Raw genomic sequence first — 26,641 nt, forward strand, 5'->3', positions numbered from 1 at the left:
ACACATCAACCACAAAGCAGCTCAATGTATACAATAACCACAAAGCAGCTCAATGTACACAACCACAAAGCACCTAAACGTACACATCAACCACAAAGCACCTAAACGTACACAAGAACCAGAAAGAACCTAAACGTGCACAACCAGAAAACACCTAAAATGTACATCTGATCCACAAAAAAACCTAAATATACAACTATAACCACAAAGAAAGCTAAATGTACATCTACAATGCAGCTAAATGTACACATGATCTACAATGCAGCTAAATGTACACATGAACCACAAAGCAGCTAGAGAGAAATAAGGAAAATACGCATTGACTTTGTTGTACATTATAAATTTAGCTGTTGTGGCCTCCTCATCTCCCCTTATAAGCCACACCCATGCCTCCGAACACTTTTAGAATGAACTACAAAGCAACTCAATTTACGATGAACTACCAAGTAAGTGCAGGTATTATGCCAGCGCAGGAGAATTGTTAGTGGGTAAGCTTACAGGCAGAAGAGTAAGAAGAAAAGAGATGGAGGAGGTAGAGAGAGAAATAAGGAAAACAAGCATTGACTTGGTAGTACATTATAAATTTAGCTGTTGTGGCCTCCTCATCTCCCCTTATAGCCACACCCACACCTCCAAATCTTTTAGAATGAACTACAAAGCAACTAAATTTCGAATGAACAACAAAGTTGGAAAACATCAGTAGTTTTTAGGTCCAGAGCAGGAGAATTATTAATAGAGTAGGTAGGAGAGTAGGAAGGCAAGAGAGTAGCAAGGCAAGAGAGGGAGGAGGTAGAGAGAGAAATAAGAGGTCAAAGTAGAAAGGAACCACAAAGCAGCTCAATGTACACATCAACCACAAAGCAGCTCAATGTACACAATAACCACAAAGCAGCTCAATGTACACAACCACAAAGCACCTAAACGTACACATCAACCACAAAGCACCTAAACGTACACAAGAACCAGAAAGAACCTAAACGTGCACAACCAGAAAACACCTAAAATGTACATCTGATCCACAAAAAAACCTAAATATACAACTATAACCACAAAGAAAGCTAAATGTACACATGATCTACAATGCAGCTAAATGTACACATGATCTACAATGCAGCTAAATGTACACATGAACCACAAAGCAGCTAGAGAGAAATAAGGAAAATATGCATTGACTTTGTTGTACATTATAAATTTAGCTGTTGTGGCCTCCTCATCTCCCCTTATAAGCCACACCCATGCCTCCGAACACTTTTAAAATGAACTACAAAGCAACTCAATTTACGATGAACTACCAAGTAAGTGCAGGTATTATGCCAGCGCAGGAGAATTGTTAGTGGGTTAAGCAGGCAGAAGAGTAAGAAGAAAAGAGATGGAGGAGGTAGAGAGAGAAATAAGGAAAACAAGCATTGACTTGGTAGTACATTATAAATTTAGCTGTTGTGGCCTCCTCATCTCCCCTTATAGCCACACCCACACCTCCAAATCTTTTAGAATGAACTACAAAGCAACTAAATTTCGAATGAACAACAAAGTTGGAAAACATCAGTAGTTTTTAGGTCCAGAGCATGGAGAATTATTAATAGAGTAGGTAGGAGAGTAGGAAGGCAAGAGAGTAGCAAGGCAAGAGAGGGAGGAGGTAGAGAGAGAAATAAGAGGTCAAAGTAGAAAGGAACCACAAAGCAGCTCAATGTACACATCAACCACAAAGCAGCTCAATGTATACAATAACCACAAAGCAGCTCAATGTACACAACCACAAAGCACCTAAACGTACACATCAACCACAAAGCACCTAAACGTACACAAGAACCAGAAAGAACCTAAACGTGCACAACCAGAAAACACCTAAAATGTACATCTGATCCACAAAAAAACCTAAATATACAACTATAACCACAAAGAAAGCTAAATGTACACATGATCTACAATGCAGCTAAATGTACACATGATCTACAATGCAGCTAAATGTATACATGAACCACAAAGCAGCTAGAGAGAAATAAGGAAAATATGCATTGACTTTGTTGTACATTATAAATTTAGCTGTTGTGGCCTCCTCATCTCCCCTTATAAGCCACACCCATGCCTCCGAACACTTTTAGAATGAACTACAAAGCAACTCAATTTACGATGAACTACCAAGTAAGTGCAGGTATTATGCCAGCGCAGGAGAATTGTTAGTGGGTAAGCTACAGGCAGAAGAGTAAGAAGAAAAGAGAGGGAGGAGGTAGAGAGAGAAATAAGGAAAACAAGCATTGACTTGGTAGTACATTATAAATTTAGCTGTTGTGGCCTCCTCATCTCCCCTTATAGCCACACCCACACCTCCAAATCTTTTAGAATGAACTACAAAGCAACTAAATTTCGAATGAACAACAAAGTTGGAAAACATCAGTAGTTTTTTAGGCCAGAGCAGGAGAATTATTAATAGGGTAGGTAGGAGAGTAGGAAGGCAAGAGAGTAGCAAGGCAAGAGAGGAGAGGAGGTAGAGAGAGAAATAAGGGGTCAAAGTAGAAAGGAACCACAAAGCAGCTCAATGTACACATCAACCACAAAGCAGCTCAATGTACACAATAACCACAAAGCACTTAAACGTACACATCAACCATAAAGCAGCTCAATGTACACAATAACCACAAAGCACCTAAACGTACACAAGAACCAGAAAGAACCTAAACGTGCACAACCAGAAAACACCTAAAATGTACATCTGATCCACAAAAAAACCTAAATATACAACTATAACCACAAAGAAAGCTAAATGTACATATCTACAATGCAGCTAAATGTACACATGATCTACAATGCAGCTAAATGTACACATGAACCACAAAGCAGCTAGAGAGAAATAAGGAAAATACGCATTGACTTTGTTGTACATTATAAATTTAGCTGTTGTGGCCTCCTCATCTCCCCTTATAAGCCACACCCATGCCTCCGAACACTTTTAGAATGAACTACAAAGCAACTCAATTTACGATGAACTACCAAGTAAGTGCAGGTATTATGCCAGCGCAGGAGAATTGTTAGTGGGCTAAGCTTACAGGCAGAAGAGTAAGAAGAAAAGAGATGGAGGAGGTAGAGAGAGAAATAAGGAAAACAAGCATTGACTTGGTAGTACATTATAAATTTAGCTGTTGTGGCCTCCTCATCTCCCCTTATAGCCACACCCACACCTCCAAATCTTTTAGAATGAACTACAAAGCAACTAAATTTCGAATGAACAACAAAGTTGGAAAACATCAGTAGTTTTTAGGTCAGAGCTGGAGAATTATTAATAGAGTAGGTAGGAGAGTAGGAAGGCAAGAGAGTAGCAAGGCAAGAGAGGGAGGAGGTAGAGAGAGAAATAAGAGGTCAAAGTAGAAAGGAACCACAAAGCAGCTCAATGTACACATCAACCACAAAGCAGCTCAATGTATACAATAACCACAAAGCAGCTCAATGTACACAACCACAAAGCACCTAAACGTACACATCAACCATAAAGCACCTAAACGTACACAAGAACCAGAAAGAACCTAAACGTGCACAACCAGAAAACACCTAAAATGTACATCTGATCCACAAAAAAACCTAAATATACAACTATAACCACAAAGAAAGCTAAATGTACATCTACAATGCAGCTAAATGTACACATGATCTACAATGCAGCTAAATGTACACATGAACCACAAAGCAGCTAGAGAGAAATAAGGAAAATATGCATTGACTTTGTTGTACATTATAAATTTAGCTGTTGTGGCCTCCTCATCTCCCCTTATAAGCCACACCCATGCCTCCGAACACTTTTAAAATGAACTACAAAGCAACTCAATTTACGATGAACTACCAAGTAAGTGCAGGTATTATGCCAGCGCAGGAGAATTGTTAGTGGGTTAAACAGGCAGAAGAGTAAGAAGAAAAGAGATGGAGGAGGTAGAGAGAGAAATAAGGAAAACAAGCATTGACTTGGTAGTACATTATAAATTTAGCTGTTGTGGCCTCCTCATCTCCCCTTATAGCCACACCCACACCTCCAAATCTTTTAGAATGAACTACAAAGCAACTAAATTTCGAATGAACAACAAAGTTGGAAAACATCAGTAGTTTTTAGGTCAGAGCTGGAGAATTATTAATAGAGTAGGTAGGAGAGTAGGAAGGCAAGAGAGTAGCAAGGCAAGAGAGGGAGGAGGTAGAGAGAGAAATAAGAGGTCAAAGTAGAAAGGAACCACAAAGCAGCTCAATGTACACATCAACCACAAAGCAGCTCAATGTATACAATAACCACAAAGCAGCTCAATGTACACAACCACAAAGCACCTAAACGTACACATCAACCATAAAGCACCTAAACGTACACATCAACCATAAAGAACCTAAACGTGCACAACCAGAAAACACCTAAAATGTACATCTGATCCACAAAAAAACCTAAATATACAACTATAACCACAAAGAAAGCTAAATGTACACATGATCTACAATGCAGCTAAATGTACACATGATCTACAATGCAGCTAAATGTATACATGAACCACAAAGCAGCTAGAGAGAAATAAGGAAAATATGCATTGACTTTGTTGTACATTATAAATTTAGCTGTTGTGGCCTCCTCATCTCCCCTTATAAGCCACACCCATGCCTCCGAACACTTTTAAAATGAACTACAAAGCAACTCAATTTACGATGAACTACCAAGTAAGTGCAGGTATTATGCCAGCGCAGGAGAATTGTTAGTGGGTTAAGCTAGGCAGAAGAGTAAGAAGAAAAGAGAGGGAGGAGGTAGAGAGAGAAATAAGGAAAACAAGCATTGACTTGGTAGTACATTATAAATTTAGCTGTTGTGGCCTCCTCATCTCCCCTTATAGCCACACCCACACCTCCAAATCTTTTAGAATGAACTACAAAGCAACTAAATTTCGAATGAACAACAAAGTTGGAAAACATCAGTAGATTTTAGGCCAGAGCAGGAGAATTATTAATAGAGTAGGTAGGAGAGTAGGAAGGCAAGAGAGTAGCAAGGCAAGAGAGAGGAGGAGGTAGAGAGAGAAATAAGAGGTCAAAGTAGAAAGGAACCACAAAGCAGCTCAATGTACACATCAACCACAAAGCAGCTCAATGTACACAATAACCACAAAGCACTTAAACGTACACATCAACCACAAAGCAGCTCAATGTACACAATAACCACAAAGCACCTAAACGTACACAAGAACCAGAAAGAACCTAAACGTGCACAACCAGAAAACACCTAAAATGTACATCTGATCCACAAAAAAACCTAAATATACAACTATAACCACAAAGAAAGCTAAATGTACATGATCTACAATGCAGCTAAATGTACACATGATCTACAATGCAGCTAAATGTACACATGAACCACAAAGCAGCTAGAGAGAAATAAGGAAAATACGCATTGACTTTGTTGTACATTATAAATTTAGCTGTTGTGGCCTCCTCATCTCCCCTTATAAGCCACACCCATGCCTCCGAACACTTTTAGAATGAACTACAAAGCAACTCAATTTACGATGAACTACCAAGTAAGTGCAGGTATTATGCCAGCGCAGGAGAATTGTTAGTGGGTAAGCTTACAGGCAGAAGAGTAAGAAGACAAGAGATGGAGGAGGTAGAGAGAGAAATAAGGAAAACAAGCATTGACTTGGTAGTACATTATAAATTTAGCTGTTGTGGCCTCCTCATCTCCCCTTATAGCCACACCCACACCTCCAAATCTTTTAGAATGAACTACAAAGCAACTAAATTTCGAATGAACAACAAAGTTGGAAAACATCAGTAGTTTTTAGGTCAGAGCTGGAGAATTATTAATAGAGTAGGTAGGAGAGTAGGAAGGCAAGAGAGTAGCAAGGCAAGAGAGGGAGGAGGTAGAGAGAGAAATAAGAGGTCAAAGTAGAAAGGAACCACAAAGCAGCTCAATGTACACATCAACCACAAAGCAGCTCAATGTATACAATAACCACAAAGCAGCTCAATGTACACAACCACAAAGCACCTAAACGTACACATCAACCACAAAGCACCTAAACGTACACAAGAACCAGAAAGAACCTAAACGTGCACAACCAGAAAACACCTAAAATGTACATCTGATCCACAAAAAAACCTAAATATACAACTATAACCACAAAGAAAGCTAAATGTACACATGATCTACAATGCAGCTAAATGTACACATGATCTACAATGCAGCTAAATGTATACATGAACCACAAAGCAGCTAGAGAGAAATAAGGAAAATATGCATTGACTTTGTTGTACATTATAAATTTAGCTGTTGTGGCCTCCTCATCTCCCCTTATAAGCCACACCCATGCCTCCGAACACTTTTAAAATGAACTACAAAGCAACTCAATTTACGATGAACTACCAAGTAAGTGCAGGTATTATGCCAGCGCAGGAGAATTGTTAGTGGGTTAAGCAGGCAGAAGAGTAAGAAGAAAAGAGAGGGAGGAGGTAGAGAGAGAAATAAGGAAAACAAGCATTGACTTGGTAGTACATTATAAATTTAGCTGTTGTGGCCTCCTCATCTCCCCTTATAGCCACACCCACACCTCCAAATCTTTTAGAATGAACTACAAAGCAACTAAATTTCGAATGAACAACAAAGTTGGAAAACATCAGTAGATTTTAGGCCAGAGCAGGAGAATTATTAATAGAGTAGGTAGGAGAGTAGGAAGGCAAGAGAGTAGCAAGGCAAGAGAGAGGAGGAGGTAAAGAGAGAAATAAGAGGTCAAAGTAGAAAGGAACCACAAAGCAGCTCAATGTACACATCAACCACAAAGTAGCTCAATGTACACAATAACCACAAAGCACTTAAACGTACACATCAACCACAAAGCAGCTCAATGTACACAATAACCACAAAGCACCTAAACGTACACAAGAACCAGAAAGAACCTAAACGTGCACAACCAGAAAACACCTAAAATGTACATCTGATCCACAAAAAAACCTAAATATACAACTATAACCACAAAGAAAGCTAAATGTACACATGATCTACAATGCAGCTAAATGTACACATGATCTACAATGCAGCTAAATGTATACATGAACCACAAAGCAGCTAGAGAGAAATAAGGAAAATATGCATTGACTTTGTTGTACATTATAAATTTAGCTGTTGTGGCCTCCTCATCTCCCCTTATAAGCCACACCCATGCCTCCGAACACTTTTAGAATGAACTACAAAGCAACTCAATTTACGATGAACTACCAAGTAAGTGCAGGTATTATGCCAGCGCAGGAGAATTGTTAGTGGGTAAGCTACAGGCAGAAGAGTAAGAAGACAAGAGATGGAGGAGGTAGAGAGAGAAATAAGGAAAACAAGCATTGACTTGGTAGTACATTATAAATTTAGCTGTTGTGGCCTCCTCATCTCCCCTTATAGCCACACCCACACCTCCAAATCTTTTAGAATGAACTACAAAGCAACTAAATTTCGAATGAACAACAAAGTTGGAAAACATCAGTAGTTTTTAGGTCAGAGCATGGAGAATTATTAATAGAGTAGGTAGGAGAGTAGGAAGGCAAGAGAGTAGCAAGGCAAGAGAGGGAGGAGGTAGAGAGAGAAATAAGAGGTCAAAGTAGAAAGGAACCACAAAGCAGCTCAATGTACACATCAACCACAAAGCAGCTCAATGTATACAATAACCACAAAGCAGCTCAATGTACACAACCACAAAGCACCTAAACGTACACATCAACCACAAAGCACCTAAACGTACACAAGAACCAGAAAGAACCTAAACGTGCACAACCAGAAAACACCTAAAATGTACATCTGATCCACAAAAAAACCTAAATATACAACTATAACCACAAAGAAAGCTAAATGTACACATGATCTACAATGCAGCTAAATGTACACATGATCTACAATGCAGCTAAATGTATACATGAACCACAAAGCAGCTAGAGAGAAATAAGGAAAATATGCATTGACTTTGTTGTACATTATAAATTTAGCTGTTGTGGCCTCCTCATCTCCCCTTATAAGCCACACCCATGCCTCCGAACACTTTTAGAATGAACTACAAAGCAACTCAATTTACGATGAACTACCAAGTAAGTGCAGGTATTATGCCAGCGCAGGAGAATTGTTAGTGGGTTAAGCAGGCAGAAGAGTAAGAAGAAAAGAGAGGGAGGAGGTAGAGAGAGAAATAAGGAAAACAAGCATTGACTTGGTAGTACATTATAAATTTAGCTGTTGTGGCCTCCTCATCTCCCCTTATAGCCACACCCACACCTCCAAATCTTTTAGAATGAACTACAAAGCAACTAAATTTCGAATGAACAACAAAGTTGGAAAACATCAGTAGTATTTAGGCCAGAGCAGGAGAATTATTAATAGAGTAGGTAGGAGAGTAGGAAGGCAAGAGAGTAGCAAGGCAAGAGAGGGAGGAGGTAGAGAGAGAAATAAGAGGTCAAAGTAGAAAGGAACCACAAAGCAGCTCAATGTACACATCAACCACAAAGCAGCTCAATGTACACAATAACCACAAAGCACCTAAACGTACACATCAACCACAAAGCAGCTCAATGTACACAATAACCACAAAGCACCTAAACGTACACAAGAACCAGAAAGAACCTAAACGTGCACAACCAGAAAACACCTAAAATGTACATCTGATCCACAAAAAAACCTAAATATACAACTATAACCACAAAGAAAGCTAAATGTACATCTACAATGCAGCTAAATGTACACATGATCTACAATGCAGCTAAATGTACACATGAACCACAAAGCAGCTAGAGAGAAATAAGGAAAATATGCATTGACTTTGTTGTACATTATAAATTTAGCTGTTGTGGCCTCCTCATCTCCCCTTATAAGCCACACCCATGCCTCCGAACACTTTTAGAATGAACTACAAAGCAACTCAATTTACGATGAACTACCAAGTAAGTGCAGGTATTATGCCAGCGCAGGAGAATTGTTAGTGGGTTAAGCTACAGGCAGAAGAGTAAGAAGAAAAGAGAGGGAGGAGGTAGAGAGAGAAATAAGGAAAACAAGCATTGACTTGGTAGTACATTATAAATTTAGCTGTTGTGGCCTCCTCATCTCCCCTTATAGCCACACCCACACCTCCAAATCTTTTAGAATGAACTACAAAGCAACTAAATTTCGAATGAACAACAAAGTTGGAAAACATCAGTAGTTTTTAGGTCAGAGCTGGAGAATTATTAATAGAGTAGGTAGGAGAGTAGGAAGGCAAGAGAGTAGCAAGGCAAGAGAGGGAGGAGGTAGAGAGAGAAATAAGAGGTCAAAGTAGAAAGGAACCACAAAGCAGCTCAATGTACACATCAACCACAAAGCAGCTCAATGTACACAACCACAAAGCACCTAAACGTACACATCAACCACAAAGCACTTAAACGTACACAAGAACCAGAAAGAACCTAAACGTGCACAACCAGAAAACACCTAAAATGTACATCTGATCCACAAAAAAACCTAAATATACAACTATAACCACAAAGAAAGCTAAATGTACACATGATCTACAATGCAGCTAAATGTACACATGATCTACAATGCAGCTAAATGTATACATGAACCACAAAGCAGCTAGAGAGAAATAAGGAAAATATGCATTGACTTTGTTGTACATTATAAATTTAGCTGTTGTGGCCTCCTCATCTCCCCTTATAAGCCACACCCATGCCTCCGAACACTTTTAGAATGAACTACAAAGCAACTCAATTTACGATGAACTACCAAGTAAGTGCAGGTATTATGCCAGCGCAGGAGAATTGTTAATGGGGTAAGCATACAGGCAGAAGAGTAAGAAGACAAGAGAGGGAGGAGGTAGAGAGAGAAATAAGGAAAACAAGCATTGACTTGGTAGTACATTATAAATTTAGCTGTTGTGGCCTCCTCATCTCCCCTTATAGCCACACCCACACCTCCAAATCTTTTAGAATGAACTACAAAGCAACTAAATTTCGAATGAACAACAAAGTTGGAAAACATCAGTAGTTTTTAGGCCAGAGCAGGAGAATTATTAATAGAGTAGGTAGGAGAGTAGGAAGGCAAGAGAGTAGCAAGGCAAGAGAGGGAGGAGGTAGAGAGAGAAATAAGAGGTCAAAGTAGAAAGGAACCACAAAGCAGCTCAATGTACACATCAACCACAAAGCAGCTCAATGTACACAATAACCACAAAGCACCTAAACGTACACATCAACCACAAAGCACCTAAACGTACACAAGAACCAGAAAGAACCTAAACGTGCACAACCAGAAAACACCTAAAATGTACATCTGATCCACAAAAAAACCTAAATATACAACTATAACCACAAAGAAAGCTAAATGTACATATCTACAATGCAGCTAAATGTACACATGATCTACAATGCAGCTAAATGTACACATGAACCACAAAGCAGCTAGAGAGAAATAAGGAAAATATGCATTGACTTTGTTGTACATTATAAATTTAGCTGTTGTGGCCTCCTCATCTCCCCTTATAAGCCACACCCATGCCTCCGAACACTTTTAGAATGAACTACAAAGCAACTCAATTTACGATGAACTACCAAGTAAGTGCAGGTATTATGCCAGCGCAGGAGAATTGTTAGTGGGTTAAGCTAGGCAGAAGAGTAAGAAGAAAAGAGATGGAGGAGGTAGAGAGAGAAATAAGGAAAACAAGCATTGACTTGGTAGTACATTATAAATTTAGCTGTTGTGGCCTCCTCATCTCCCCTTATAGCCACACCCACACCTCCAAATCTTTTAGAATGAACTACAAAGCAACTAAATTTCGAATGAACAACAAAGTTGGAAAACATCAGTAGTTTTTAGGTCAGAGCTGGAGAATTATTAATAGAGTAGGTAGGAGAGTAGGAAGGCAAGAGAGTAGCAAGGCAAGAGAGGGAGGAGGTAGAGAGAGAAATAAGAGGTCAAAGTAGAAAGGAACCACAAAGCAGCTCAATGTACACATCAACCACAAAGCAGCTCAATGTATACAATAACCACAAAGCAGCTCAATGTACACAACCACAAAGCACCTAAACGTACACATCAACCACAAAGCACCTAAACGTACACAAGAACCAGAAAGAACCTAAACGTGCACAACCAGAAAACACCTAAAATGTACATCTGATCCACAAAAAAACCTAAATATACAACTATAACCACAAAGAAAGCTAAATGTACACATGATCTACAATGCAGCTAAATGTACACATGATCTACAATGCAGCTAAATGTACACATGAACCACAAAGCAGCTAGAGAGAAATAAGGAAAATATGCATTGACTTTGTTGTACATTATAAATTTAGCTGTTGTGGCCTCCTCATCTCCCCTTATAAGCCACACCCATGCCTCCGAACACTTTTAAAATGAACTACAAAGCAACTCAATTTACGATGAACTACCAAGTAAGTGCAGGTATTATGCCAGCGCAGGAGAATTGTTAGTGGGTTAAGCAGGCAGAAGAGTAAGAAGAAAAGAGAGGGAGGAGGTAGAGAGAGAAATAAGGAAAACAAGCATTGACTTGGTAGTACATTATAAATTTAGCTGTTGTGGCCTCCTCATCTCCCCTTATAGCCACACCCACACCTCCAAATCTTTTAGAATGAACTACAAAGCAACTAAATTTCGAATGAACAACAAAGTTGGAAAACATCAGTAGATTTTAGGCCAGAGCAGGAGAATTATTAATAGAGTAGGTAGGAGAGTAGGAAGGCAAGAGAGTAGCAAGGCAAGAGAGAGAGGAGGTAAAGAGAGAAATAAGAGGTCAAAGTAGAAAGGAACCACAAAGCAGCTCAATGTACACATCAACCACAAAGCAGCTCAATGTACACAATAACCACAAAGCACTTAAACGTACACATCAACCATAAAGCAGCTCAATGTACACAATAACCACAAAGCACCTAAACGTACACAAGAACCAGAAAGAACCTAAACGTGCACAACCAGAAAACACCTAAAATGTACATCTGATCCACAAAAAAACCTAAATATACAACTATAACCACAAAGAAAGCTAAATGTACATATCTACAATGCAGCTAAATGTACACATGATCTACAATGCAGCTAAATGTACACATGAACCACAAAGCAGCTAGAGAGAAATAAGGAAAATACGCATTGACTTTGTTGTACATTATAAATTTAGCTGTTGTGGCCTCCTCATCTCCCCTTATAAGCCACACCCATGCCTCCGAACACTTTTAGAATGAACTACAAAGCAACTCAATTTACGATGAACTACCAAGTAAGTGCAGGTATTATGCCAGCGCAGGAGAATTGTTAGTGGGCTAAGCTTACAGGCAGAAGAGTAAGAAGAAAAGAGATGGAGGAGGTAGAGAGAGAAATAAGGAAAACAAGCATTGACTTGGTAGTACATTATAAATTTAGCTGTTGTGGCCTCCTCATCTCCCCTTATAGCCACACCCACACCTCCAAATCTTTTAGAATGAACTACAAAGCAACTAAATTTCGAATGAACAACAAAGTTGGAAAACATCAGTAGTTTTTAGGTCAGAGCTGGAGAATTATTAATAGAGTAGGTAGGAGAGTAGGAAGGCAAGAGAGTAGCAAGGCAAGAGAGGGAGGAGGTAGAGAGAGAAATAAGAGGTCAAAGTAGAAAGGAACCACAAAGCAGCTCAATGTACACATCAACCACAAAGCAGCTCAATGTATACAATAACCACAAAGCACCTAAACGTACACATCAACCATAAAGCACCTAAACGTACACAAGAACCAGAAAGAACCTAAACGTGCACAACCAGAAAACACCTAAAATGTACATCTGATCCACAAAAAAACCTAAATATACAACTATAACCACAAAGAAAGCTAAATGTACACATGATCTACAATGCAGCTAAATGTACACATGATCTACAATGCAGCTAAATGTACACATGAACCACAAAGCAGCTAGAGAGAAATAAGGAAAATATGCATTGACTTTGTTGTACATTATAAATTTAGCTGTTGTGGCCTCCTCATCTCCCCTTATAAGCCACACCCATGCCTCCGAACACTTTTAGAATGAACTACAAAGCAACTCAATTTACGATGAACTACCAAGTAAGTGCAGGTATTATGCCAGCGCAGGAGAATTGTTAGTGGGTTAAGCTACAGGCAGAAGAGTAAGAAGAAAAGAGAGGGAGGAGGTAGAGAGAGAAATAAGGAAAACAAGCATTGACTTGGTAGTACATTATAAATTTAGCTGTTGTGGCCTCCTCATCTCCCCTTATAGCCACACCCACACCTCCAAATCTTTTAGAATGAACTACAAAGCAACTAAATTTCGAATGAACAACAAAGTTGGAAAACATCAGTAGTTTTTAGGTCAGAGCTGGAGAATTATTAATAGAGTAGGTAGGAGAGTAGGAAGGCAAGAGAGTAGCAAGGCAAGAGAGGGAGGAGGTAGAGAGAGAAATAAGAGGTCAAAGTAGAAAGGAACCACAAAGCAGCTCAATGTACACATCAACCACAAAGCAGCTCAATGTACACATCAACCACAAAGCAGCTCAATGTACACAATAACCACAAAGCATCTAAACGTACACATCAACCACAAAGCACCTAAACGTACACAAGAACCAGAAAGAACCTAAACGTGCACAACCAGAAAACACCTAAAATGTACATCTGATCCACAAAAAAACCTAAATATACAACTATAACCACAAAGAAAGCTAAATGTACACATGATCTACAATGCAGCTAAATGTACACATGATCTACAATGCAGCTAAATGTATACATGAACCACAAAGCAGCTAGAGAGAAATAAGGAAAATATGCATTGACTTTGTTGTACATTATAAATTTAGCTGTTGTGGCCTCCTCATCTCCCCTTATAAGCCACACCCATGCCTCCGAACACTTTTAGAATGAACTACAAAGCAACTCAATTTACGATGAACTACCAAGTGCAGGTATTATGCCAGCGCAGGAGAATTGTTAGTGGGTTAAGCTTACAGGCAGAAGAGTAAGAAGAAAAGAGAGGGAGGAGGTAGAGAGAGAAATAAGGAAAACAAGCATTGACTTGGTAGTACATTATAAATTTAGCTGTTGTGGCCTCCTCATCTCCCCTTATAGCCACACCCACACCTCCAAATCTTTTAGAATGAACTACAAAGCAACTAAATTTCGAATGAACAACAAAGTTGGAAAACATCAGTAGTTTTTAGGCCAGAGCAGGAGAATTATTAATAGAGTAGGTAGGAGAGTAGGAAGGCAAGAGAGTAGCAAGGCAAGAGAGGGAGGAGGTAGAGAGAGAAATAAGAGGTCAATGTAGAAAGGAACCACAAAGCAGCTCAATGTACACCATAACCACAAAGCATCTAAACGTACACAAGATCCAGAAAGAACCTAAACGTACACAAGAACCAGAAAACACCTAAAATGTACATCTGAACCACAAAAAAGCTAAAAATACAACTGAACCACAAAGAAAACTAAATGTACACATGAACCGATTAAAGACAAGCTTCATTGCCCCTCCTGAATAAAACCGAAACTAAACTGTCCACAATTTGTTTGCAGCCTTCTAGTTATTGATTTTATGAAGTGTCTTAATATGTTAAAAGATAATAATAACCAATTTGTTAAATGGCAACCTTAGTCATTATAAGTCATTATAAGTTCATAATGTCATTGGAGTTTGTGAGTGTAAAATAAATTCTGGAATCAATAGTTGTATTATGTTTTTATTTCTGGGTAACTGTATTATTGAAGAAAGCATAATACAGTGAACATATAGAATGGATAACATAGGTCCCCCAGGGCAAAGTGCAAAGTAAGTATTATTGAACACAAGTAAACATGATGTGAACAGCAAATAATAACATTGAATGATAAAGATCATTATAAGAAGTTTGAAATTGAAAAGAGAATTACATGGTCTAAAAATAGGATGATGATGAGGGCGAAAGCATAAATTCACAGAAAGAGAAGTATTCTGTATGCTTGAGAATCAGTGTTTGAACTGGAGGATGTAAAAGATTATATACATACATAAGTATAGTACATATACACATATAGAGTACTTTTCTGTCAATGAGAAAGTACTTTTCCTCATCAAGGGCAAGCACAGGAATATTGGAGAATTGAACATTAAAAGCAGTCGTAAATTGAAAAGACAATTATTGTTCCACATCCTCACTCTCATCTGAAGAAATAAATGCATGTTGTGTCAGAATTATATATAGACCTGTTAATGCTTTAGTTATTAGTCAACAGAGATATTATGACTGCAAGGGTAAGCACAGGAACATTGTAGAAATTGACAGGGAGTGGATGAAACTCCAGTGCGAAAGCCTAAATTCACAGAAAGGGAAGTATCCTGTATGCTTTAGTTATAAAATAGTTAAGCCTTGAGCTTCAGTGTTTGAACTGGAGGATGTAAAAGGCTATGAACTTTAAAAGATCATATATAGAGATACATACATAAATCTAGTCCATATATACATATTGAGTACTTCTTGTTCAATGCTAAAGTATTGTTCCCCATCAAGCACAGGAACATTTGAAAAATGGACAGAGTGTGGAGAAAACTGACTCTTTGGCTTTCATTCAGTCAATGTGTGTGTGTATGTGTGCAGTGTGAGCCACAATGTGAGCCACAATAGTGGTCGCTGAAACAGGGGTGGTTGGTGGTGAGGTACTTAGATTAACTGAGTACTTTGCAAAAATGTCATAGATTCACAGAGAAGATAGCTTCCTATTATGGATTTTGTGTGCACAAGCACAAATTCTCCAAGCAGGAAGTACTCTGATTAACTGAGTACATGTCGCTCAATGCTAAACTGCTGTTCCCCATCAAGGGGAAAGGTAGAAATATAGGTGAAATGGACTGGGCCAGGGGGAAACTGGCGCACCTGTTCAATGCTAGTGCCTTGACACTGCACTCAGGAAGTACTTAGATTAACTGAGTACTTTGCAAAAATGTCAGATTCAAAGAGAAGATGGCTTCCTATTATGGATTTTGTGTGCACAAGCACAAATTCTCCAAGCGTGAAGTACTCTGATTAACTGAGTACATGTCGCTCAATGCTAAACTGCTGTTCCCCATCAAGGGGTAAGGTAGAAATATAGGTGAAATGGCTGGGCCTGGGGGAAACTGGCGTATCTGTTCAATGCTAGTGCCTTGACACTGCACTCAGGAAGTACTTAGATTAACTGAGTACTTTGCAAAAATGTCATAGATTCACAGAGAAGATGGCTTCCTATTATGGATTTTGTGTGCACAAGCACAAATTCTCCAAGCGTGAAGTACTCTGATTAACTGAGTACATGTCGCCCAATGCTAAACTGCTGTTCCCCATCAAGGAGAAAGGTAGAAATATAGGTGAAATGGACTGGGCCTGAGGGAAACTGGCGCACCTGTTCAATGCTAGTGCCTTGACACTGCGCTCAGGAAGTACGTATTAAATACATGCTATTACTTCAGGAGACCAGTGCCCCTGTTTTATTAATGGTAAGTAGTTCTGGATTTAAAGCAAACTAAATGCACATCTCCTTACAAGAGGCATACAGGGATATGGGTGACTAAAATTACGCCAGGTGTACACCTTATACAGCAATCACATTGTGTGTGCACGAAAGTAAAGATGTTAACATATCACCTCTATGCATTCCATCTAATTTATACTTAAAGGATTAAGAATGATAAGTGTTCTACTCTATTAAAACATCTCTAAACAAGATAAGCTGTCATTCTTGTAGCGTTACAAATTCTACCTAGTTGACACAGCCATGTAAATTAACACTTATGTTTGATAAGGTTTTGCATTTATCCTGTACGTAGTTGTGCTTTATTTTCAATAAACTGTATATTAAAGTGTCTTTTTAAAAGTATCATAGATATGTCACATTTTTCTGATCATCAAAGGAGAGCTGGCAAGCCAAGTCCAGACATGGGAGCTGAGATGGTAGGAGGCAGGCGAGTCATGATGCTGGAGAATTCAATTGTGAAGTTGTAGTCACAGCTGCTGCAACACAGGAGGCTGGAGGGCAAAGAAAACACTGTTGTCAGGGAGAGAGAGAGGGAGGGAGAGGGAGAGTCACTCACAGGAGGATTGAAGATCCCACGAGACGGTAAGAGGCAGGAGAGTCATGATGCTGCATAATTCAATTGTGAAGTTGTAGTCACAGCTGCTGCAACACAGGAGGCTGGAGGGCAAAGAAAACACTGTTGTCAGGGAGGAGAGAGAGGGAGGGAGAGGGAGGGAGAGGGAAAGAGCCACTCACAGGAGGATTGAAGATCCCACGAGATGGTAGGAGGCAGGCGAGTCATGATGCTGGAGAATTCAATTGTGAAGTTGTAGTCACAGCTGCTGCAACACAGGAGGCTGGAGGGCAAAGAAAACACTGTTGTCAGGGGGAGAGAGAGAGAGAGAGGGAGAGAGAGAGGAAGAGGGAAAGAGCCACTCACAGGAGGATTGAAGATCCCACGAGACGGTAGGAGGCAGGCAAGTCGTGATGCTGGAGAATTCAATTGTGAAGTTGTAGTCACAGTTGCTGCAACACAGGAGGCTGGAGGGCAAAGAAAACACTGTTGTCAGGGAGAGAGAGAGAGAGGGAGGGAGAGAGGGTGGGAGAGAGGGAGGGAGAGAGCCACTCACAGGAGGATTGAAGATCCCATGAGACGGTAGGAGGCAGGCGAGTCATGATGCTGGAGAATTCAATTGTGAAGTTGTAGTCACAGCTGCTGCAACACAGGAGGCTGGAGGGCAAAGAAAACACTGTTGTCAGGGAGGCAGAGAGGGAGAGAGCCACTCACAGGAGGATTGAAGATCCCACGAGACGGTAGGAGGCAGGCGAGTCATGATGCTGGAGAATTCAATTGTGAAGTTGTAGTCACAGCTGCTGCAACACAGGAGGCTGGAGGACAAAGGGTCTGAGAGCTAAAGTTGGCAGGGCAGTCAACCAACAGTAGTGGGAGAGAGTGAGAAAGATATTGGCAGGGCAGTTAACCAACAGTAGTGGGAGAGAGTGAGAAAGATATTGGCAGGGCAGTTAACCAACATATGTGGGAGTGAGAGCTAAAGTTTGCAGGGCAGTTAACCAACAGTAGTGGGAGACAGTGAGAAAATATTGGCAGTGCAGTTAACCAACATATGTGGGAGTGAGAGCAAAAGTTGGCAGGGCAGTTAACCAACAGTAGTGGGAGAGAGTGAGAAAGATATTGGCAGGGCAGTTAACCAACATCTGTGGGAGTGAGAGCTAAAGTTGGCAGGGCAGTTAACCAACATCTGTGGGTCTGAGAGCTAAAGTTGGCAGGGCAGTTAACCAACAGTAGTGGGAGAGAGTGAGAAAGATATTGGCAGGGTAGTTAACCAACATCTGTGGGTCTGAGAGGTAAAGTTGGCAGGGCAGTTAACCAACATCTGTGGGTGTGAGAGTTAAGTTGGCAGGACAGTTAACCAACATCTGTGGGCCTGAGAGCTAAAGTTGACAGGGCAGTTAACCAACAATAGTGGGAGAGAGTGAGAAAGATATTGACAGGGCAGTTAACCAACAGTAGTGGGAGAGAGTGAGAAAGATATTGGCAGGGCACTTAACCAACAGTAGTGGGAGAGAGTGAAAAAGATATTGGCAGGGCAGTTAACCAACATCTGTGGGAGTGAGAGCTAAAGTTGGCAGGGCAGTTAACCAACAGTAGTGGGAGAGAGTGAGAAAGATATTGGCAGGGCAGTTAACCAACATCTGTGGATCTGAGAGCTAAAGTTGGCAGGGCAGTTAACCAACATCTGTGGGTCTGAGAGTTAAGTTGGCAGGGCAGTTAACCAACAGTAGTGGGAGAGAGTGAGAAAGATATTAGTAGGGCAGTTAACCAACATCTGTGGGTCTGAGAGGTAAAGTTGGCAGGGCAGATAACCAACATCTGTGGGTGTGAGAGTTAAGTTGGCAGGACAGTTAACCAACATCTGTGGGCCTGAGAGCTAAAGTTGACAGGGCAGTTAAACAACAATAGTGGGAGAGAGTGAGAAAGATATTGACAGGGCAGTTAACCAACAGTAGTGGGAGAGAGTGAGAAAGATATTGGCAGGGCACTTAACCAACAGTAGTGGGAGAGAGTGAGAAAGATATTGGCAGGGAAGTTAACCAACATCTGTGGGAGTGAGAGCTAAAGTTGGCAGGGCAGTTAACCAACAGTAGTGGGAGAGAGTGAGAAAGATATTGGCAGGGCAGTTAACCAACATCTGTGGGTCTGAGAGTTAAGTTTGCAGGGCAGTTAAGCAACAGTAGTGGGAGAGAGTGAGAAAGATATTGGCAGGGCAGTTAACCAACATCTGTGGGAGTGAGAGCTAAAGTGGCAAGGCAGTTAACCAACATCTGTGGGTCTGAGAGCTAAAGTTGGCAGGGCAGTTAACCAACAGTAGTGGGAGAGAGTGAGAAAGATATTGGCAGGGTAGTTAAACAACATCTGTGGGTCTGAGAGGTAAAGTTGGCAGGACAGTTAACCAACATCTGTGGGTGTGAGAGTTAAGTTGGCAGGACAGTTAACCAACATCTGTGGGCCTGAGAGCTAAAGTTGACAGGGCAGTTAACCAACAATAGTGGGAGAGAGTGAGAAAGATATTGACAGGGCAGTTAACCAACAGTAGTGGGAGAGAGTGAGAAAGATATTGGCAGGGCACTTAACCAACAGTAGTGGGAGAGAGTGAAAAAGATATTGGCAGGGCAGTTAACCAACATCTGTGGGTCTGAGAGCTAAAGTTGGCAGGGCAGTTAACCAACATCTGTGGGTCTGAGAGTTAAGTTTGCAGGGCAGATAACCAACAGTAGTGGGAGAGAGTGAGAAAGATATTAGTAGGGCAGTTAACCAACATCTGTGGGTCTGAGAGGTAAAGTTGGCAGGGCAGTTAACCAACATCTGTGGGTGTGAGAGTTAAGTTGGCAGGACAGTTAACCAACATCTGTGGGCCTGAGAGCTAAAGTTGACAGGGCAGTTAACCAACAATAGTGGGAGAGAGTGAGAAAGATATTGACAGGGCAGTTAACCAACAGTAGTGGGAGAGAGTGAGAAAGATATTGGCAGGGCAGTTAACCAACATCTGTGGGAGTGAGAGCTAAAGTTGGCAGGGCAGTTAACCAACAGTAGTGGGAGAGAGTGAGAAAGATATTGGCAGGGCAGTTAACCAACATCTGTGGGTCTGAGAGCTAAAGTTGGCAGGGCAGTTAACCAACATCAGTGGGTCTGAGAGCTAAAGTTGGCAGGGCAGTTAACCAACACTAGTGGGAGAGAGTGAGAAAGATATTGGCAGGGCAGTTAACTAAAATCTGTGGGTCTGAGAGCTAAAGTTGGCAGGGCAGTTAACCAACATCAGTGGGTCTGAGAGCTAAAGTTGGCATGGCAGTTAACCAACAGTAGTGGGAGAGAGTGAGAAAGATATTGGCAGGGCAGTTAACCAACAGTAGTGGGAGAGAGTGAGAAAGATATTGGCAGGGCAGTTAACCAACATCTGTGGGTCTGAGAGCTACAGTTGGCAGGGCAGTTAACCAACATCTGTGGGTCTGAGAGCTAAAGTTGGCAGGGCAGTTAACCAACATCTGTGGGTCTGAGAGCTAAAGTTGGCAGGGCAGTTAACCAACATCTGTGGGTCTGAGAGCTAAAGTTGGCAGGGCAGTTAACCAACAGTAGTGGGAGAGAGTGAAAAAGATATTGGCAGGGCAGTTAACCAACATCTGTGGGAGGGAGAGCTAAAGTTGGCAGGGCAGTTAACCAACAGTAGTGGGAGAGAGTGAGAAAGATATTGGCAGGGCACTTAACCAACAGTAGTGGGAGAGAGTGAGAAAGATATTGGCAGGGCAGTTAACCAACATCTGTGGGAGTGAGAGCTAAAGTTGGCAGGGCAGTTAACCAACAGTAGTGGGAGAGAGTGAGAAAGATATTGGTAGGGCAGTTAACCAACATCTGTGGGTCTGAGAGCTAAAGTTGGCAGGGCAGTTAACCAACATCTGTGGGTCTGAGAGTTAAGTTTGCAGGGCAGTTAAGCAACAGTAGTGGGAGAGAGTGAGAAAGATATTGGCAGGGCAGTTAACCAACATCTGTGGGAGTGAGAGCTAAAGTGGCAGGGCAGTTAACCAACATCTGTGGGTCTGAGAACTAAAGTTGGCAGGGCAGTTAACCAACAGTAGTGGGAGAGAGAGAGAAAGATATTGGCAGGGTAGTTAACCAACATCTGTGGGTCTGAGAGGTAAAGTTGGCAGGGCAGTTAACCAACATCTGTGGGTGTGAGAGTTAAGTTGGTAGGACAGTTAACCAACATCTGTGGGCCCGAGAGCTAAAGTTGACAGGGCAGTTAACCAACAATAGTGGGAGAGAGTGAGAAAGATATTGACAGGGCAGTTAACCAACAGTAGTGGGAGAGAGTGAGAAAGATATTGGCAGGGCAGTTAACCAACAGTAGTGGGAGAGAGTGAGAAAGATATTGGCAGGGCAGTTAACCAACATCTGTGGGAGTGAGAGCTAAAGTTGGCAGGGCAGTTAACCAACAGTAGTGGGAGAGAGTGAGAAATATATTGGCAGGGCAGTTAACCAACATCTGTGGGTCTGAGAGCTAAAGTTGGCAGGGCAGTTAACCAACATCAGTGGGTCTGAGAGCTAAAGTTGGCAGGGCAGTTAAGCAACACTAGTGGGAGAGAGTGAGAAAGATATTGGCAGGGCAGTTAACTAACATCAATGGGTCTGAGAGCTAAAGTTGGCAGGGCAGTTAACCAACACTAGTGGGAGAGAGTGAGAAAGATATTGGCAGGGCAGTTAACTAACATCAATGGGTCTGAGAGCTAAAGTTGGCATGGCAGTTAACCAACAGTAGTGGGAGAGAGTGAGAAAGATATTGGCAGGGCAGTTAACCAACAGTAGTGGGAGAGAGTGAGAAAGATATTGGCAGGGCAGTTAACCAACATCTGTGGGTCTGAGAGCTACAGTTGGCAGGGCAGTTAACCAACATCTGTGGGTCTGAGAGCTAAAGTTGGCAGGGCAGTTAACCAACATCTGTGGGTCTGAGAGCTAAAGTTGGCAGGGCAGTTAACCAACAGTAGTGGGAGAGAGTGAAAAAGATATTGGCAGGGCAGTTAACCAACATCTGTGGGAGGGAGAGCTAAAGTTGGCAGGGCAGTTAACCAACAGTAGTGGGAGAGAGTGAGAAAGATATTGGCAGGGCAGTTAACCAACATCTGTGGGTCTGAGAGCTAAAGTTGGCAGGGCAGTTAACCAACAGTAGTGGGAGAGAGTGAGAAAGATATTAGCAGGGCAGTTAAACAACAGTAGTGGGAGAGAGTGAGAAAGAGATTGGCAGGGCAGTTAACCAACAGTAGTGGGAGAGAGTGAGAAAGATATTGGCAGGGCAGTTAACCAACAGTAGTGGGAGAGAGTGAGAAAATATTGGCAGGGCAGTTAACCAACATATGTGGGAGTGAGAGCTTAAGTTGGCAGGGCAGTTAACCAACAGTAGTGGGAGAGAGTGAGAAAGATATTGGCAGGGCAGTTAACCAACATCTGTGGGTCTGAGAGCTAAAGTTGGCAGGGCAGTTAACCAACAGTAGTGGGAGAGAGTGAGAAAGATATTGGCAGGGCAGTTAACCAACATCTGTGGGTCTGAGAGCTAAAGTTGTCAGGGCAGTTAACCAACATCTGTGGGTCTGAGAGCTAAAGTTGGCAGGGCAGTCAACCAACAGTAGTGGGAGAGAGTGAGAAAGATATTGGCAGGGCAGTTAACCAACAGTAGTGGGAGAGAGTGAGAAATATATTGGCAGGGCAGTTAACCAACATCTGTTGGAGTGAGAGCTAAAGTTGGCAGGGCAGTTAACCAACAGTAGTGGGAGAGAGTGAGAAATATATTGGCAGGGCAGTTAACCAACATCTGTGGGTCTGAGAGCTAAAGTTGGCAGGGCAGTTAACCAACAGTAGTGGGAGAGAGTGAGAAAGATATTGGCAGGGCAGTTAACCAACATCTGTGGGTCTGAGAGCTAAAGTTGGCAGGGCAGTTAACCAACATCTGTGGGTCTGAGAGTTAAAGTTTGCAGGGCAGTTAACCAACATCTGTGGGTCTGAGAGTTAAGTTTGCAGGGCAGTTAGCCAACAGTAGTGGGAGAGAGTGAGAAAGATATTAGTAGGGCAGTTAACCAACATCTGTGGGTCTGAGAGGTAAAGTTGGCAGGGCAGTTAACCAACATCTGTGGGTTTGAGAGTTAAGTTGGCAGGACAGTTAACCAACATCTGTGGGCCTGAGAGCTAAAGTTGACAGGGCAGTTAACCAACAATAGTGGGAGAGAGTGAGAAAGATATTGGCAGGGCAGTTAACCAACATCTGTGAAAGTGAGAGCTAAAGTTGGCAGGGCAGTTAACCAACAGTAGTGGGAGAGAATGAGAAAGATATTGGCAGGGCAGTTAACCAACATCTGTGGGTCTGAGAGCTAAAGTTGGCAGGGCAGTTAACCAACATCAGTGGGTCTGAGAGCTAAAGTTGGCAGGGCAGTTAACCAACACTAGTGGGTCTGAGAGCTAAAGTTGGCAGGGCAGTTAACCAACACTAGTGGGAGAGAGTGAGAAAGATATTGGCAGGGCAGTTAACTAACATCAATGGGTCTGAGAGCTAAAGTTGCCAGGGCAGTTAACCAACACTAGTGGGAGAGAGTGAGAAAGATATTGGCAGGGCAGTTAACTAAAATCTGTGGGTCTGAGAGCTAAAGTTGGCATGGCAGTTAACCAACAGTAGTGGGAGAGAGTGAGAAAGATATTGGCAGGGCAGTTAACCAACAGTAGTGGGAGAGAGTGAGAAAGATATTTGCAGGGCAGTTAACCAACATCTGTGAGTCTGAGAGCTACAGTTGGCAGGGCAGTTAACCAACATCTGTGGGTCTGAGAGCTAAAGTTGGCAGGGCAGTTAACCAACAGTAGTGGGAGAGAGTGAAAAAGATATTAGCAGGGCAGTTAACCAACATCTGTGGGAGGGAGAGCTAAAGTTGGCAGGGCAGTTAACCAAAAGTAGTGGGAGAGAGTGAGAAAGATATTGGCAGGGCAGTTAACCAACATCTGTGGGTCTGAGAGCTAAAGTTGGCAGGGCAGTTAACCAACAGTAGTGGGAGAGAGTGAGAAAGATATTAGCAGGGCAGTTAAACAACAGTAGTGGGAGAGAGTGAGAAAGAGATTGGCAGGGCAGTTAACCAACAGTAGTGGGAGAGAGTGAGAAAGATATTGGCAGGGCAGTTAACCAACAGTAGTGGGAGAGAGTGAGAAAATATTGGCAGGGCAGTTAACCAACATCTGTGGGTCTGAGTGCTAAAGTTGGCAGGGCTGTTAATCAACATTAGTGGGAGACAGTGAGAAAATATTGGCAGGGCAGTTAACCAACATATGTGGGAGTGAGAGCTAAAGTTGGCAGGGCAGTTAACCAACAGTAGTGGGAGAGAGTGAGAAATATATTGGCTGGGCAGTTAACCAACATCTGTGGGAGTGAGAGCTAAAGTTGGCAGGGCAGTTAACCAACAGTAGTGGGAGAGAGTGAGAAAGATATTGGCAGGGCAGTTAACCAACAGTAGTGGGAGAGAGTGAGAAATATATTGGCTGGGCAGTTAACCAACATCTGTGGGAGTGAGAGCTAAAGTTGGCAGGGCAGTTAACCAACAGTAGTGGGAGAGAGTGAGAAATATATTGGCAGGGCAGTTAACCAACATCTGTGGGTCTGAGAGCTAAAGTTGGCAGGGCAGTTAACCAACAGTAGTGGGAGAGAGTGAGAAAGATATTTGCAGGGCAGTTAACCAACATCTGTGGGAGTGAGAGCTAAAGTTGGCAGGGCAGTTAATCAACAGTAGTGGGAGAGAGTGAGAAAGATATTGGCAGGGCAGTTAACCAACATCTGTGGGTCTGAGTGCTAAAGTTGGCAGGGCTGTTAATCAACATTAGTGGGAGAGAGTGAGAAAGATATTGGCAGGGCAGTTAACCAACATCTGTGGGAGTGAGAGCTAAAGTTGGCAGGGCAGTTAACCAACAGTAGTGGGAGAGAGTGAGAAAGATATTGGCAGGGCAGTTAACCAACATCTGTGGGTCTGAGAGCTAAAGTTGGCAGGGCAGTTAACCAACAGTAGTGGGAGAGAGTGAGAAAGAGATTGGCAGGGCAGTTAACCAACAGTAGTGGGAGAGAGTGAGAAAATATTGGCAGGGCAGTTAACCAACATATGTGGGAGTGAGAGCTTAAGTTGGCAGGGCAGTTAACCAACAGTAGTGGGAGAGAGTGAGAAAGATATTGGCAGGGCAGTTAACCTACATCTGTGGGAGTGAGAGCTAAAGTTGGCAGGGCAGTTAACCAATAGTAGTAGGAGAGAGTGAGAAAGATATTGGCAGGGCAGTTAACCAACAGTAGTGGGAGAGAGTGAGAAAGATATTGGCAGGGCAGTTAACCAACAGTAGTGGGAGAGAGTGAGAAAGATATTGGCAGGGCAGTTAACCAACAGTAGTGGGAGAGAGTGAGAAAGATATTGGCAGGGCAGTTAACCAACATCTGTGGGTCTGAGAGCTAAAGTTGTCAGGGCAGTTAACCAACATCTGTGGGTCTGAGAGCTAAAGTTGGCAGGGTAGTCAACCAATAGTAGTGGGAGAGAGTGAGAAAGATATTGGCAGGGCAGTTAACCAACAGTAGTGGGAGAGAGTGAGAAAGATATTGGCAGGGCAGTTAACCAACAGTAGTGGGAGAGAGTTAGAAAGATATTGGCAGGGCAGTTAACCAACATCTGTGGGTCTGAGAGCTAAAGTTGGCAGGGCAGTTAACCAACAGTAGTGAGAAAGAGTGAGAAAGATATTTGCAGGGTAGTTAACCAACATCTGTGGGAGTGAGAGCTAAAGTTGGCAGGGCAGTTAACCAACAGTAGTGGGAGAGAGTGAGAAATATATTGGCAGGGCAGTTAACCAACAGTAGTGGGAGAGAGTGAGAAAGATATTTGCAGGGCAGTTAACCAACATCTGTGGGAGTGAGAGCTAAAGTTGGCAGGGCAGTTAACCAACAGTAGTGGGAGAGAGTGAAAAAGATATTGGCAGGGCAGTTAACCAACATCTGTGGGTTTGAGAGCTAAAGTTGGCAGGGCAGTTAACCAACATCTGTGGGTCTGAGAGTTAAGTTTGCAGGGCAGTTAACCAACAGTAGTGGGAGAGAGTGAGAAAGATATTAGTAGGGCAGTTAACCAACATCTGTGGGTCTGAGAGGTAAAGTTGGCAGGGCAGTTAACCAACATCTGTGGGTGTGAGAGTTAAGTTGGCAGGACAGTTAACCAACATCTGTGGGCCTGAGAGCTAAAGTTGACAGGGCAGTTAACCAACAATAGTGGGAGAGAGTGAGAAAGATATTGACAGGGCAGTTAACCAACAGTAGTGGGAGAGAGTGAGAAAGATATTGGCAGGGCAGTTAACCAACATCTGTGGGAGTGAGAGCTAAAGTTGGCAGGGCAGTTAACCAACAGTAGTGGGAGAGAGTGAGAAAGATATTGGCAGGGCAGTTAACCAACATCTGTGGGTCTGAGAGCTAAAGTTGGCAGGGCAGTTAACCAACATCAGTGGGTCTGAGAGCTAAAGTTGGCAGGGCAGTTAACCAACACTAGTGGGAGAGAGTGAGAAAGATATTGGCAGGGCAGTTAACTAACATCAAT

The sequence above is a fragment of the Geotrypetes seraphini genome, chromosome 1, assembly GCF_902459505.1.
Source record: "Geotrypetes seraphini chromosome 1, aGeoSer1.1, whole genome shotgun sequence".
Taxonomy (NCBI): Eukaryota; Metazoa; Chordata; class Amphibia; order Gymnophiona; family Dermophiidae; genus Geotrypetes; species Geotrypetes seraphini.